Below are 17,268 nucleotides of genomic sequence, written 5' to 3'. Positions count from 1 at the left end.
GAGTTGAGTGTGAACTCTTCCAAGGATGGGCATCAGCCACATGGAGCTATCTTGAAATTTGTTCCAACAAACAACAAGGGGAGGGTGGGGGAAGGGCAAGGAATCCTGTTTGTGTTAATTTGCAGGCAAATAAAATCTATCTTTACAACTCAGTGCCAAAGCTGTACTCCACGTAATTTATCAACTAGAACTAACTTTATCTCATGGAACCTTCTTGCTAAAGCTTAGGAATCATCTAATCACTCTATGGCTGTAGATAAGACATTTAGCTTTACTGAGTCTCTAGACCTACATTCTTGGAAAATGAGGATAGTGAAGGCAATGCAGGTAGTGGGAGTGAAAACTGATAACAATGGATTCAAATATACCAAGACCCTAATATTTTAGGCCTATAATCTTCTAAACCTAGGATGTTTCATATTGAATAAACCAACTGGTAATTAGAGACTGGTCCAAAGATCTGGTCCAACATATTACTATAGAAACTCTGGTCTGGGCTCATGGCCTCATCATGTGATGATCAGGAGGAGAACTTAGTAACTACTGGTATGTGGTAGAGTTTTTATGGAGATATCTCTGAAGAGGAAGCAACTGTTTCTATAGCACTACAAGCAACTAACAGCTTCAGCTCTGATATCTGCCTCCTTCAAAACTTGGTACTATCATGTTTAATTTGAACATCTTTGGCCAGATATTAATCTCTCCGTGACTCAGTTTTCTTATCCATAAAATAAGAACATATTGGTGCTATTCCATAGGAGTCTCGTGAGAATTTGAAGTAATTGTTCCTGAAAATGTCCAGGGCATTGCCTGTTCCTTAATAAGTACTGAGTAATAGGGTTCTGAGTGGCTCAGTCGGTTAAGTGTCCAACTTCAGCTCATGTCACGATCTCATGGCTTGTGAGTTCAAGCCTCACGTCGGGCTCTGTGCTGACAGCTCAGAGACTGGAGCCTGCTCGGATTCTGTCTCTCCCTCTCTCTCTCTTTGCCCCTCCCACTCACGCTCTGTCTCTCTCCGTCTTCCAAAAATAAACATTAAACAAATTAAAAGAATATTCACCAAGTAAATCCTTGTTATGATCACTTCAGTTCTCATTGACTGTGATTCTAATATAGAGATATCCCAATATGGGGCCCAGGGGAGTCCTTAGTTAGAAAATTAAGAATGTAGTCAACCACAGGGTGATTTCTTAGACCTTAGCAGGGCCCTCTATAAAGATGTATGCGTCTCCTGAATGTCCTCTCAGCTCACAGTAACCTCACCTTCTCTGGAAACTAGCCCTTTCTCCAAACCATGGAGCAAGGCAACTAGTACCCATGTTTGAACAGTTGTTCTGCTCACCAACCCCACATTTATTTGTCTATGAGATGACGATTAGGTCTGTGATGAACCATTCCCATCTTTTGTAACTGAACTGTAGAATTGAGAATGAGGATCTCTTAGCAGTTGGTCCTGTAACAGGAAAATTTGTGAGCTGAAGCATGACTTTATTTTTTACTGTGTGGGTAAAGGAATTGAAAAGAGGGAAAAAAAAATCATCAAGCAGAAATCAATGATAAAATAAGAAAGAGTCCTGAAGACCTTCCAGGTTCTATGTCTAATTCCATGGTTTCCAAAACTGCATGTCCATTAGAATCAGCTGGAAATTTCTTAAAATCCCCAAAGTCTAGACCACACTATAGACTTAACTAAATCATAACCTATAGAGATGGGATATAGGCATTAATACTGCTAAATCTCAGAGTGATTCCAATGTATAGATATGCGTGAAAACGCTATTCTAGTCCTTCCTGAGAATCCATTTATAGAACTGACCATGGGTTACATAAGTCATTCCAATATCCTTATAATAAGTTACACTATTTTTGCTTATGCTATCTGAAGTTTACGTATTTTACTTAAAAGTAAAAAAAAAAAACAAAAAAAACCCCACCAAAACCACAGAGTTGAAATTTGAGAATTATATACTTTGTCAACACTAAACAGGGAACTAGACAGGCATTCAATTGTACAAACTAGTGTACAAGGTGGGAATTTAATAATTTGAGTCTTAGTTATATACTACTATTGCAAAAAAAATCCTTAAAGTTGCATTCATAGACACATAAAATGGGGTGGCTGGGTGGCTCAGCAGGTTAAGCATCTAACTCTTGATTTCATCTCAGGTCATGATCTCATGGTTCTGAGATCAGGCGCTGCACTGGGTGTGGTGCCTACATAAGATTCTCTCTTTCCATTTCCCTCTGCCCCTTCCCTGCTAGCATGTGCTCACTCTAGCTCTCTCTCTCTCTCTCTCTCTCAAAAAAAGAAAAGACATATAAACACTATAATATGGCATGTATAATTGGGTGAACAAGAAATGGAGATAAACCTTAGACCCTAGTAAACTAGGCATCTTTAATGATATCCCATTAGTTTCTTCTGAGTTTCCTAGTAGTCAACCAGAAAAGGACAACTAGTTTAGTCAACCAATTGCATTTACATTTGACAAAAGCAAATTATCTGGAAATACAAATGTTCTTGGTATGAAAAGCAGACATGAATTTCTTTCTTAGGTCCCTTTCAAAAAGAGGCAATGAATTTAGAAGCAAGGTCAAGGAAACATGCCAGAACAATAAACACAATGGGTGAGACATAATGTTAGGCCAGAACAACGGAAAGGAAAATCATGCTGAATCAAAGCAAAGAGCCCAAAGAAGGCTGCAGCCTCTTTAAGTCACCCTCTTTTATGGAAAGGACCAACACCCTTTCCCACTGTTGAGAAGAAAACAACGTATTTGAGAACAAGGACATAGGCAAATAATGAAACTATTCATTCACAAGTGCCTGCCCCATTGGATGTTTCCCATTTCTAGAAACTGCCTCCCAGGTTCAGACTGAGTAGTCTTGCAAGTTTTCCATTAGCTAAGTATCCTACCACCGACTCAATTCCAGCTCCTTTAAATTTCCTATTTACTCAGTGAATGTCCTCTGCTTAGGAGCTCCCTGGACTTTTAGAATCCTCAATGAAAAGGTTACAGCACTGCCTATAGACTTCTAAACACTAGTCATTCAAGTGTACACAGGCATCATGTGTGATAGAGAAGGTGAATTGTACTTTCCAGGAATTTGTTTCAGTTGGTCCTCAATGGGCCATAAAAATCTATACTTTCAAAAACATTGCAGATAACATTGATTCAGGTGGCATCTGTACTAGACTTGCAGAAGCCTGTCTTAGGAGGTTCTCAGAGTGTCTCCACTACTTTTATGGCTTTCCCTTCTTTATCCTCACCTTCATATTTCCCAAACATTTATTATATTCCTCATACCATACTAGGTCCTTTGCCATAAGTCAATTTAATACATTTTTATAGAAACACCTTGTGGTAAATATTGTGTCCTGCATTTTACAGGGGAGGGAACTAAGGTTCAGAGATTTTGAAACTTATTAATTATTTCAAGGGTACAAAAGATACTGGAGTCAAAAGATTTAAAAAATAAGACTTTTTCTTTTAAAAGTAAAGGACAAGAATTAGTTGTGTAGGAATTCCAGTAGCACTGGAATAACACTAAGTTAAGATAATCAATACCTCATGCCTCAGTTTCTACATTGTCAAATTAGAAACGATACAGGGTTTAAATGATGTTAGAAGACTTGAGGGGAAACATGGTTTCCAGGTGCAAAATATGATTAGCATGACGAGAAGCATAACAAATTGATCAAACTGCTGGTTAGACACCCAGAGTTCTCACAAAACATCATCTTGCTGTACTAAATGCCAATCAATGAGGATTAAGTGGATTGAATTTTCCTTGGAGAAACGTGAGTTTTTAAAATGAAAAGGAAAAAAGCTTAGACTAATAGCTACAAAGGGTTTTTGCAGACACAACACTAAGGAAATCAGTCGTTTGATAAACTTTCTATTAGCAGAGAAAGCATGGAACTCAGAATCATGGATATTTTGAATATAAACTGTAAAAGAAACTTACTATGTGAAATATCATGATTCCTAAAACAAAATCCTCAGTGTCTCCTAGATATAGGAAGGCTAAAATTAATCTGATCATTTCCTTGAAATTTCCATTTCATGGAAATATATCTCAGTGGGATATACAGAAAAGATATAATACAGTTATGTATATAATATATATAAACACATATACACCTATATATATAATTTATATATATAGTATATATAATACACATACAACTATATATATATACACACACACATACATATATTTATATGTATAACATTTTCTCTTTCTGTGTCTCCATAATGGAAATGAAAGCTTAATACTGTGATTAATAATTGAGGTTGAATTGATGATACTCTCAAAAATTTATTTCACATTTAAAGGTACGTTTGATAAGAATATGGTGGTCATCAGACTTTTGGCAGGAGACAGGAAACTTCCATTTTATTATAATTCAGGACCAGCACATTATCCTCAACCACTCCTGGGCCATTAAATTTGAAAGGGTGGACTACACAAGAGTTGAGTTCACTGTTGAGCCCATTTGGATTGTACCAATACAGGCTTTGATTTATCTTTATCACACAGCCCCTGAAGAAAGACCCAAAAGTAATTACCAGGTACCAGGGGAGACCTTTAAGGCACTCTAGAAAACAGTCACCCTGCATGAACCAATAAAAGCAATTCCAGGTAGGGGCACCTGGGTGGCTCAGTCGGTTGAGCATCCAACTTTGGCTCAGGTCACGATCTTGTGTTTTTCACGGTTGCTGTCAGCATGGAGCCCGCTTCGGATCCTCTGCCCCTTCATCCTCTCTTTATGTCTCCCCCCAGCACTCTCTATCTCAAAAATAACCACTTAAAAAATATTTTAAAAAGCAGGTAATAAAGAGACAGTGTGGTAGCATAAGCCAGATTTTAGTTTGGCTGTAGTTCTCGCCCCCAGATCTTCATTGTTTCCCCGGACTCTGGCCATTTCACAGATATTCCAGGTAATAAAGATGCAGGGTGGTAGAATTAGCCAGATATTGGTTTGGTTGTAGTTCCTGTCCACATATCTTCACTGTCTCTCCTGATTTTTTGGCCTCAGGTCCCATTTTCACAGATAATCTTTGCTACTTCTTGGTCTAAATTGTTCACAACTTTTCTTTTTGATCTAATGGCTTCAATTGACTACTGTCAGAATCTTGTTTTTCAAATCATGGTCTGTTTCAAGATATTTCTTTCTTGTCTTCATCCTGAATGTCCCTGCTTCTGTATTGCTTAGGCGTCATACTCAATAACTGATTAATTAACTGTTTAAACTATGCATATTTATTAACATTTCAGGGCTCTGTAGAGGACTCTGTGGGGATCCACTGTACGAGAGATGGAAATATTATCTGCCACCATGAATTTTACAGTCACAGGAAGGACAGAACATGAAGTAATCCATTCCTATTAGTGTGTTACCCAAGTAGTAGGAAGGGTGCCACAGAGCTGACCCTGACGTGCTCTACTGGGGTCAGAGAAGTATTCCTGGGAGAAGAGGACAGAGAGAAGTAGGGTGAGCAGAAATAAGTGTTCAGGTAGGGAAAACAGTACATAGTGAAGCCTGGAAGTGAAGGGAGTTGTGTCTGAAGGTTGAGAAGAAAACTGTGTGGTGTGGCTTAGGAAAAAGTTTCAGTTAGAGAACTGGTTGAGATGGTAGTAAAGGTGTGGGTAGGGAGCAGATCTGGTAGGGCTTTGACATCCATTCTATGAAATTAGGTTATTTTGAGGGAAAGGAGAGCCTGTGAAAGTATTTTTAGTAGGGTCAGCTAAGATGGTAAGAAAAATCATTTGAAAATCATTCTTGCAGTATACAAGAATAAAAGGCTACCTTTTTTCCTATACTTCAAGGAGCAGTATTGAAAGATATTCAAACAAGTGTCATTGTGTGAAGGCTAGCCCACTCATTCTCCTCCTTGGCTACTGTTAAAAAACAATGACTTTGGACCCAGCATGGTTTTCCCATCACCATTCAGGTGACAAGACTGGGAAGACCAAGTAAGTACCACCTCTGAATGAGAATAATCCCCAGGAGATATGCCATCCCTTACATAGGCAAGCAAGAAAAGACTGAGACAGGAACCAAAAAACAGACATTTTATATATCATGCCAAAGACCGCTGAGGGTAAGTAAAAATCTAAGAAATGTCATCAATCATCCATCCAGGCAATTGTCTGCTCTGACAGCTTACGCAGGGACCAAGGACATATTGCTAGACATCTTTGGGGGAAGGGTACCTACTGTGCCTCTGTGTCCTTAAAAGTGAGCTTTAACTGGGGACACCCTTCAATTTCTTATCTGCAAGGATCTATTTATTTAACAATCATGCAAGAGTTTTCGTAACTGTTTTGCATTTTTAATTTGCACTGGAAAGAGTATGAAAGTTAGCAAGGGTTAGCCCAGTAGATTTCAAGCAAGATTTCCAGGTCCCAGGCTTTGGGGACTATGCTTCAGTTCCAGAGCCCCCAAGAATGCAAAATAAATGTATGCCTACTTACTTTCTAGTGTGTCCCTTTCTAGGAGAAATTTTGATATTATTCTTTACTTCTGAAACATCTGTTTGTGTTGAGCTTCTTTCAATCTCACAGGTGGTCTGTCCTTGCTGCATGATATTATTCTCTTTATTCCCAAATACAGAATAACATTCATATTTTTCAGCCAGTAGTTCTTAAAATAAGGTAAAATTCAGAGCTTGTTCTCCAGCACTAGCCATATATATCAGATTTGTGAGCAACTTTAGACCCCAGTAAGCTCATTCATAGTCGTCTTAAAAGAATTTTGTCTAACTCCACCCTCTAGTGCATTCATTAATCAAATTCTTGTAGACTCTCAATTAATGGCCCCACACTTCTTTAGACTCTAAGGATGTTGAATAAACAGACATAACTTTACATAAGATTGCATTTTATTTATCTATGGGCTCACAAGCCAGAGGAAAAGATGAATCTGTAAACAAGTCGAAAGCTAACGAGTGGCAGCTATAGTGATATAGCTTAGACAAGGCACTGACGTATACACAGTCACACAGCTAACAAGTTTCAGAGCCAGGGGTTCAGGTCTGTTGACTCTGCCCAATTTACTTTTCCTTTCATCAAAAGATCACTAAAGCTGCTAACACTTGAGTTCTACTTCTTTCTCTCTCTGAAGGACATTGGAGGCTTTAGAAGACATTTGATGGTCCTTGACTGGGAGCATTAAGACACTAAATTACACTGACACGGTCTATAAATCACCAAATGAGTGAGATCCAGACAGTGGGCCAGTGTGAATAGGTCACATCAAGAATGACAGTCACCAAGATCAGGTTGGAGATGTGCAGGCTACATATGGGGTCCAGATAAATATCTGAGAGGCTTCTTCTTTGTTGGTACACTGATTAAGAAAGAAGAGGGATGAAGGCCCTTCTTCCCTAAATTATGAGGAGGACTATTATAAAACAGTTTGATTCAGGGAGTCAAACACCCTGACTTCAAACACCATGCCCTGATGTGTACTTTGTGACCTTGGACATCTTATTTCACTTTTTAAACCCTCTTTATAGGGTGAGCCTACAGACTGAAGAAGATAATTTGCAAAGTGCTTAGCTTGGCACTTAATAGAGTGTTCAGAAGATGTGAAGAGCATATAATTATAACAATCATTTTTTAATCTCATTTTGATTTGGCTCATTTTAGTTTACAATATCTCACTGGAGGTTGGTGGGAGACATGCACTCCAAGTATATTTCATCACTGACATTGTTAAAGAAGACACGATTTTATTCAGTTGTATTACTGTCTTTAAATTGTCTATAAAGAACCTATCAGCTATCTCCTATGCTTGGAACAGACCACTCACATCATGGCACATCATGGCAATATTTTTTCATCAATATTCGTCCATTTGCTTTTCACGCCAAACTTACTAGATAGGCAGAAGTATCTTTTATAAATATTAAAACTGAGGCTGAGGGATACAGTAATGATAGTAATACTATTAATAATAATATAATGGCTACCGTTTAATAGTATTTACTCTATGTGCAGTATGGCATAATATACTTAAAATGTATTTACACAATGGACTCTCACATAAATTCTATGAAGTAGGTTGCTTGTTACTCCTTCTGCAGATGAAGAAACTAAAGTTCAGAGATCCGTCATTTTGCTGATGATAAGGGTGAAGCGAAAATCTAGGTATAAGTCTGTCTGGAGTTTCAGCTTCTCAGTCCTGAGAATGTTTCTTCAAGTTACCCAGTAACTCAATGGCAATGCCACATTTTGAATCTAGGTTTCCTGCCTCTTTCTGCTTAGACATCTCAGAGTCTTGGGGTATATTATATGGCGAGGGTTCCCATAATGAAATAACGGAGACATAATGGCTTAAAGAAAACTGATTTATTTTCTCACAATTCTGGAGACTAGAAGTCCAAGATCAAGGTGTCAGCCATATTGGTTTTTTCTGAGGACCCCTCTCTGTGGCTTATAGATGGCTATCTCCTCCCTGGGTCTTTGCATGGTCTTCCCTCTGTGTCTGTGTCCTAACCTCCTGTTTTTATAAAGATATCAGTCATATTGTATCCTAACAACCTCATTTTAACTTAATTACCTCTTTAAAAAATTGTGTCTAAATACAGTCACATTCTGAAATACTGCGGGTAGGATTTCAACATATCAATGAGAGACACAATATGAGAACCTTAACTTTTATCAGTCTTTGGCCACCATTAGTCTCTCTGTCAAAGGAAATGTTCTAGCTATTGCAAATATTCCCATATTGTAGAGAGTGCATCAGCTGTGACCCCAAACAAAATACAGTGTCAGTTCTTGTAAAATAAGTAGTGGTCTTGAATGGAGGAGATTTAGAAGGTTTGAGGAGAAAGTGAAAACTTGAAATAAAATAATTTGATACACACAGTCATTGTTATAAGCAATTTTACAAGCATTAACTTAGTTGGATTTGCAATAATACTATGAGATAATTACTATGACAATATGCTGAGACAATATTTGCCTTTGATAGAAGATACGACTCTCATTGACCAAGCAAATACTGAGCACATATAATGCATTAGGCACTGTGCTACGCGCAGAGGTGTTGAGGACTTTTGAATAGGGAATACTTCAACAAGAATCAAGGCTACAGCCAAGAGGAGCACAGTCATTAAAGAACTTATTGCTGGCCAGGAGTTCCTGCATACATCCTAGGGATATATGTAGAAATGTTGGCCAATGGATCAAACCGCCTTATTATTTTCTGTGTTTTCTTATGACAAGTACTTTTAAAATTCTCATCAACTGAGAGAAATGAGTTTGGCACAATAGCTCCCTTGGCATTTGAGAAAAAATGCTGTTAACAGGAGTTATTGTCCCCTGATCCTCTATATCCCTCCCTATACTCTGTCTGTTTGTATTAGTTGAAGCTCTGGCCTTATGTATCTAAGGCTCCAAGGTGAACTGTGATTGAATTAAACTGGTCGCAGGAGTCCATCTTCCTTTTCTGTATATAATTACTGAGATTGATTGCCACTCATACTTGTAGACGGAAGCAGAACTAGGGCAGGAGCAGTTAAGCAGGATGTGCCTGGCACAAGACACGAGTTTAAGCAGGTGATGGCATTGTGTCCGGGAAGTCACTTTAGAGAGAGGGAAACAGGCAGTGCCCATCTGGTCGAAGTCAGAGAGTCAGTGGGATGAGAGGAGTAAGCAGGGCTGGGGATCTTCGATTCTTGTAACAAAACAATTCACTCAGTGCTCTATTTGGGGTTCATATTTTTCTCCAGAAACTTGAAATTGTTCAAAATCCTTAATCACATAGTTAAAATGTTTGGCTATGAATTAGACAATCTTTAACATAATACTTGAAAGGCATTAACTTCCCCTTTCCTTTCTAATATACATGTAGTCTCTTTACATTTGTAATACCAAGCCCATCTTTTTGATTGTTGACTCCTACGTAATTTACTTAGACTGCTAGATTTTTTTTCTCCATTGGACTTTTGCATATGGCCAGGCTCATTCAGCATGGAATCTGGTGACTTTTGTAGGTCAAGCAGTACAAACTGTTTTGCAGTTTTCCTTATTATTAAATGTTTTTATATCAGAATAAATTTGTCTTTCACATTGGTCAAGGTTGCTTGCAATTCTAATATGTCTACCCAAGACTACAGCAGTTTTCTATATTCTCTGCTTCAAATAGAGCCTTATTTTAAAAAAAAAAAATGGGGCAAACATCATAAAGAAGAGGATGAATAGATTCTTGCTGAGGAGGTAAGTCACTCCTATGGGAAGGAGACATTTATGATCTGGCATATGGTGAACATTCTCTTCAGTGCTGGTGATGATAGACACTTGTTGGGTGTAATTCACAATTAATTGTGCCCAATAGTTCAATAATAATTCAGATGGAAAGAGAAATGAGAAAGGATTCTTAGTTCCTGAGGTTGTACTTTTGGCAACAAACATCCAGAAAGTAAGTTTCACTTTTGGGCACTGTGCTGTATTTTCGTTTTTCTTCCCTCTTCTCTTTGTCTGTACCCCTTCCTTTTCCTCCTTTGTCTTTTAATTCTCTGTCTCTCTCTTTTCTTCTTCTTTTTTGTTTCACTTTTCAGTCTGTCTTTGTGATTCCCTCTCAGCTCCCCAGCCTCTTTCTGTATTTTATAGGCCACTGAGCTATAAATCTCTGACTGAAGATTTCTCAGTCTGGAAAGACCTAAGACTGTGGCTGGGCATGTGTCAGCATTTGAGACATGAGTCATAACAGTTGGGAAGAATGGCTCATTATTTTCTGCCTGCATCAGTGTGAGATGCAAACATACACAATTACTTACTTAATGATGATTCTCCCCGTAGTCCCTTTTCTAAGTGTCCAGAATGAGAAGGTTGGGAGTAGTTGAAAGAGCAGGTAGGGATTCTTCCTAAAGAGTGATAGACAACCAACAGACATCCTTTAGTCTGTCTACAATCTGCTGTGAGGAGAAGAGCAACTTCAGCAGTTTTTGCAAAATTACCAACACAGCAAGAAAGGCAGGCAAACAGATTGCTGAGATGAACTGACTCTTAATAACTAGATCTACCAAGTCCCAGATTTGCTGCTTGCTGGGAGACTTCAAAGTGGGTCTGTTTTTAAATATTTGATTTCCCTAAATTAGGGAAAACCCTCTGAAACATTTAGTGTGTGGGCCATATTTTGAGAGACCCAGGAAGGCTCGCTTTGATGTCATCTTTGGTGGCATGGTTTCACAATTTCTGTAAAGCATTGTGCCATTATCTTGACTCCCTTTCTTTTGATTTATCTGTGAATTCAGTTTGGTTGCCAACTTGCCAACTATTTATGCACCTACTACATACCCTGTTCTCCCCTTCTCTGTGTGCATGGAAACTGCTTATTGACTATCACTGGGATCCTCTGTCCCATGCCTTCTGGTGGCTTCAGCCAATGGGAGGTGTTGGCAACACATGTCGAGGGCAGGGAAAAATGAGGTTGGTGTCTCTTTCTGCGTCACTATAACTGTCTCCTGTTACAGAAAGTACTAGTCCTATTAGGTAGCCCTCTCCTACTGATATTAACTTATCTCTCTGCAGTTTCCTATCACTTTTTTATCACCTTGTCCTTTCAGACAAGGGAATTGAGAATACCATGTTCTTGGTAGTACAGAGGTACCTTCTTAATTCTCCTTTTGTTCCTTAACCCTACCCACCTGATTGTTAACAGTCCCCAGAGTGAGCCCTCCCTAAATAGGATTTGAATGTGCCACCTGTTTGCTATTAGTACCCTAACCAATAAACATGAGGATCAGGGGTATTCGTTCATCCCATGTAATCCCCAAGTGTGTTCCATGGACCACTAGCCTCATGGCTTTGCCATGTCCAAAACATGGAAATTATTTTACTATGCTATGCTATGCTGTGCTATACAATACATATTTTTGGGAGTCACAAAACATGTTACCTATTTATAAGCTTTGAGAAATACTAAAGCGAGGCAACTATTAAATTCAACTTGGTTTAAATGAGAATTTACCAAACATATCACTGCAGAACTGTTTTCCCTCCTTTCTCATAAACTCTTTGTATCCCATGGAAATAATGGCCTGTGAGATCCAGACTGGATTTCTCTGCTTCCCGAAGCATACTTGAAAAGAGGAGCACTCCACCGCTCCAGAGTTTAGGTCTCTGTCACTCAAGTTCCCAGTGAAGAGCGACCTGAACCTCTCAGCCCAGGTGTAATGAGGGCTGGGAGATCTTGCCTGAGCTTGGATGAGGTTGGGGCTTTTAAAAAAAGAAACATCAAGCCCAGAATGGACTCAGTTTTGCTAAAAGCCATATCAAGACTTAATACCTAACCTACTTGCAGTTTCAGCCTCTCCCAGAAGTGGAATTTTAAACAATCAGAAGGGAATTTCCTGATCTAACTAGTGAGGTAAATCTGCTAGATAAGACCCTCTGCCTTCCCTAAGGAAAGGTAACCTTGGCTGAAATAATTCGTCCTTTTAATTTCCTTGTCCCATTCTCTTGCCTATAAAAACTTCCCATTTTATGCAACTCCTCAGAGCTCCTCTTTACTTACTAGATGTGTTGCTGCCGGATTCATGAATTATTGAATAAAGTCAATTGGATCTTCAAATTTACTCAGCTGAATTTTGTTTTTTAACAGATTCAATCCAGTATGGCCATAAGGGTAGGGTCACATCCTTGAAGCATGGCTGTTGAGACAGATCCTCTGAGTTGGGCGATGTGTGGAACAACAGAAGCTCATCTTAGCCTTTGCAGACACCTCCAAATACACTTACATCATTATTTTCAAAAGGCATAGCCTGATGATTTGTAGAGCCTAAGAAGACTACTTTTTGTTTAAGTATCTGGATATTTTCATTCTCTAACAATGAAGTCAAGACATATCTATACCAAAAATGCTTCCTCTAAAAGCAGATATTGGCTTTTCCTCCCATCCTATAGGCAGATGATTGTCTCTAGTCACACACACACACACACACACACACACACACACACGGGCAGTGTTCAGCTGAGTATCCCTTAGACACTGCTCTCTGTTTCCTCCTGGTCAATAATGCCACTTAGCCTTACTTAACACAGTTTATGCTTCAGTCATCACAACTCAAGGTGAGAAATAAGGAAGGCAACTAGGAGGTATCGAATACCTATACATGCCAGATCCTTTATATCTTATGCCCTCCTCTGTTCCTCAGTGTCCCCACATGACCAAACTGAGGCTTGGCACATTTATGTTCCTTCCCCAAGGTTTTAAGGACAACAAAGGTTTTAAAACATTGGCTGCCTTACCACCACTCATTCCTTTATTCCATGCGTAGTTGATGCTGCCCACTGTTGGGCATGCGTTGTTGAGGCACTGAGATCAGATTTTTTTTTTTAATGCAACAAAGATGACTTAGATGCAATCACCAAAGTATATCTATGGGAATATGGAGGCCACAAAACAGGCAGTGGGGAATTCTATAGGAACAGTAAAAAAAAAAAAAGAAAGAAAGAAAGAAAAGAAAAGAAAATGGTGAGTTTTGAAAATGGAAAGTTTATTGGTAGAACATGCCTCTTCCAGGCAGAGGAAAGCAGCATGAGCAAAGACAGCTGGCATGATTTTGCATGGTATGGTTAGGAAGTTGTGATTCATTCAGGTTGGTTGAAATACAGTGGGGAAAAGGTGCATAGTGAGAGACGAAGCTGGTGCTGTACACAGCGTTCTGATCTCGGAGGGCCTTACAGACCACTGTAAGGACCTATCATATGTACAAAATATGCCGAGGATGCCCAGAAGAACAGAATGCATATGACCATGAGGATCCGTGAATGCCGCACAGAGGAGACAGAATTCTGAACTTGGCATGGGGTAAAAAAGAGATAGAAAAGGCACAATTATAACAACACACCCAGTCTCAATTGCTCACATGCCTTTGGCTGAAAGTACACAGAGAAGGCTGGATTGCAGAAGTACTTCTCTTAAGATAATCACATTTCTTTTGCGTTAAATAGAGCATTCAGTCTAAATTTTGAACAAATGACCTGCCCACAATTAACATTTTGTCCGGGTCAACTCTATAGGTCAACCTAGAAAGCTCTGGATGGATGATAATTTTCTCAAAGAATACCCATAGAGTCTTTCCCTCCAAATCACGCTGTTTTCCAAATGAGTTTCCAGGGAAGTAAAATTAGTTTGCTTTAGGACAAGTTGCTTTTCTTTGCTCAGGCACCCCAAAGGGGCTGTAAACTTGGATGTTTACCACTGTTGCCGACTATGGCTACTGAGCTCTCTCAGGACCTCTTATCCAGAAACAGCTTCTGCATTTCCTCTTTTGTATGCTAATTGATAATGTTTATTTTTTAATAATGCTTCTTTTTGCACACTATTTGAATTGGTTGCACTGTAAATTAAGAATGAAGAAGAGAACAGTGTGGAACTATCTGCAACTGGACGCACCCTTCAAAATGAAGCAGGTTGTAAAGCTGTTTCGAAAAACCACTGAGAGATTTCAGCCTTTGACTTCAAGTTTCCATCTTACAATTCAAAGGGGGAATTTTCTTTTTAATAATTAATTTCTTTTCATGTTTTAAAATTTATTTTAGAGGAAGAAAGTGGGCATGCACCAGCTGGGGGAGGGGAGAGAGGGAGGGAGAGAGAGAGAGAGAGAGAATATCTTAAATAGGCTCCACGGTGAGCATGGAGACTGACACAAGGCTTGATCCCATGACTGTGGGATCATGACCTGAGCCAAAATCAAAAGTTGGATGCTCAACTGACACAGTCCCCCAGGTGCCCTCAAAGAGGGCATTTTCTTAGGAAGCCGCAACTAATTCCAAATCTTATAAAATGGAATTTAGGGGGAAAACAGAGACTAAAAGCTTGTAAATATCTCTCAATTTGGCATTTGTTTCTTCAGTCACTCATTTGCTGGTGAATCCATCCATCCAATATATAAGGAATATTATACTATGTATATTACATTAAAACAGTACTATATTGAGGTAATCAGATGTTAATATTGCCCTTAGGAATTATTCCTTCAGACTGTAAATTTTCTGAAGGGAAGTATTGTCTGTTTGGTCTACTAGTAAGCCTCCAGATCATAGCAACATGTCTGGAACCTGGTTATATATTAGGAATTTAGATGGGGTTTGATGATCCCACCACTTGTCTTTCCTTTCGTGGAGGCAAAATAAAATCTCTTTATGATCTCATCTGAACAAGCTATAGAGGTAAAAGAGAATACTTGTATTTTCACAGAATACTTCTTAACACTCTGGGAGGCATGACATAATGTTAAATATAAGTTCTGAAACAAGTTGTGTGGAAGAACGTGAATTCCACTTCTAAATCCTGAATTAAGATGGCCTCTGTGGAGAAAATTCCAGCCCAGTTTCCTTATCCAATTACAGGTAATAACTGAAATAAAGAAATCTGAAAGTAGCAGATCTGCCCCAATTTTTCAGACCTTATGAAAGTTTTTTGCCACACACCTGCATCGGGATGAAGAGGTCTAGAGGCAGTAAAGATGCCCACAAGTATTTTGCCCATGTTTACCTTCATCCCTAGATCAAGTTTAGGGGGAGTTTAACACCTGGGCATTACTCTGAACTCACAGTGACTTTGCTCAAAGGCAAACCAGGTCCAATGAATACCTCAGATACTGTCAGTTTAAAGTAATTTCTTCTTTTTGAAAGGTTTTAGCTAATAGGGTAGGAAGTTTGAATTTTATCCTACAGAAAAAAAGAGAGCTATGACACCCATATGGCAACCATAATAAAGGAAAAGCACAAACGAATTTCTTTGTGATAAGGGAACAGTAGTATATCCTGATTCTAGTGATGGTTCCCTGCATGTAGATATGAGAATAAATCACATGGAACTTGGGGCGCCTGGGTGGCTCAGTTGGTTAAAGCGTCTGACTTCACCTTAGGTCATAATCTCATGGTTCGTGTTTTGAATCCACATCGGGCTCTGTGCTGACAGCTCAGATCCTGGAGCCTGCTTTGGATTCTGTGTCTCCCTCTCTTCCTTTCCCTTCCCTGCTCGAGCTTTGTGTCTCTCTCAAAAATAAACAAACATTAAAAATTAAAAAAAAACACACATGGAACTACACACACACACACAAACATACCTAAAAATCGATAAATACTGGATATGATCCATAGTCTAGCTAACAAGATTATATTGATGGCGATTTCCAGATTTGATACAGTACTAGAGTTATATAAGATTTGAGAGCAGCTGGGTAAGGATTCTTAGGATTCTATGTACTATATTTGAAACTTCATTTGAATCTCTAATCATTTCAAAATAAAAAGTTAGAGAGAGAGAGAGAGAAATGACCCTCTCCTCCCTCAATTAAATGCTAATGCTCCAGGAAGTTGAGACTTCCTGCATTATGATGAGTAGCAATGGGGAAAGACCAGAGGCTAAATGTCCATATGGAAGCTCATGCCTTTTTCCCTCTGTTAATACATTAACAAAATTCCATTTTCCTAATTCAAAAATTTGACTCTGGGGAGAAAGAAGTAAACACATCACCGGCAGAAAAAAAAAGATTTTAATGTAAAAATAATCTTTTTAATCATGTCTTCAAGTTTGGTACACCCCACAAGAGAGTAGCCTGCAGCCAGAAGGAATCTGTGTATGCCAAGGAGGTTGTGTTTGGAAAGTTTAGAATAAATTCCTTTGAAATTTACAGATGATATGAAGGCAATTGTCAATTTCTCTGCATCACAGTCTTTATTACTCTTCAACAGCACATCACCTTTAAAGGCTTTATGGACCCAGGACAAAATACAACCTGGGAGGAAGGCGGCACACAAGAATAGTAACTTTATGCAAGGGAGTTTTTAACATCCTAATACACGGTCACACATATTTTTTCCATTTTTGCAATTATAATTATTTGATGGAATTACTGATTGGGCATCTAATTAGCTGAGATAGATAGATAGATAGATGATAGATAGATAGACAGACAGATAGATAGGGAGATAAACATTTTATTAGCTTCCTTTCACTCTGAGGAAATCAAGGCACCAAGCAGTGAGATGCCTCTGTCACTAATCTCATACTGAACCAGGAAAGCACTGGTTAGATTAGAATCTTGCTCCACAAAAGCCATGGCCTTGACTATTATTCTCTGTGACCAGGCAGAGCTTTGGTTTCCAAGAAGCGTGATAACAAACGCATTATGCTTAATGATGCATGGAAAAAATGAGCCTAACTTATGTGTTCTCAGAAAAACGAGAAGATACATATTTTTCACACATTTGGCAAATAAAATTGCAGCCATTTGCAC

At 38.8% G+C, this 17,268-nt stretch overlaps 1 long non-coding RNA gene across 1 annotated transcript in view; it reads right to left on the bottom strand.

The window, feature by feature from the left end:
• LOC144236138 (uncharacterized) overlaps positions 1-17,268 on the bottom strand; it is a 409,084-nt gene that overhangs the window by 113,486 nt on the left and 278,330 nt on the right. The gene's annotated exons all lie outside the window — the stretch shown is intronic.

The sequence above is a fragment of the Crocuta crocuta genome, unplaced genomic scaffold (assembly GCF_008692635.1).
Source record: "Crocuta crocuta isolate KB4526 unplaced genomic scaffold, BGI_CrCroc_1.0 scaffold95, whole genome shotgun sequence".
NCBI classification, from domain to species: Eukaryota; Metazoa; Chordata; class Mammalia; order Carnivora; family Hyaenidae; genus Crocuta; species Crocuta crocuta.
Note: the sequence above shows the minus strand (reverse complement) of the source record. Positions and strands in the feature narration are given on the sequence as shown.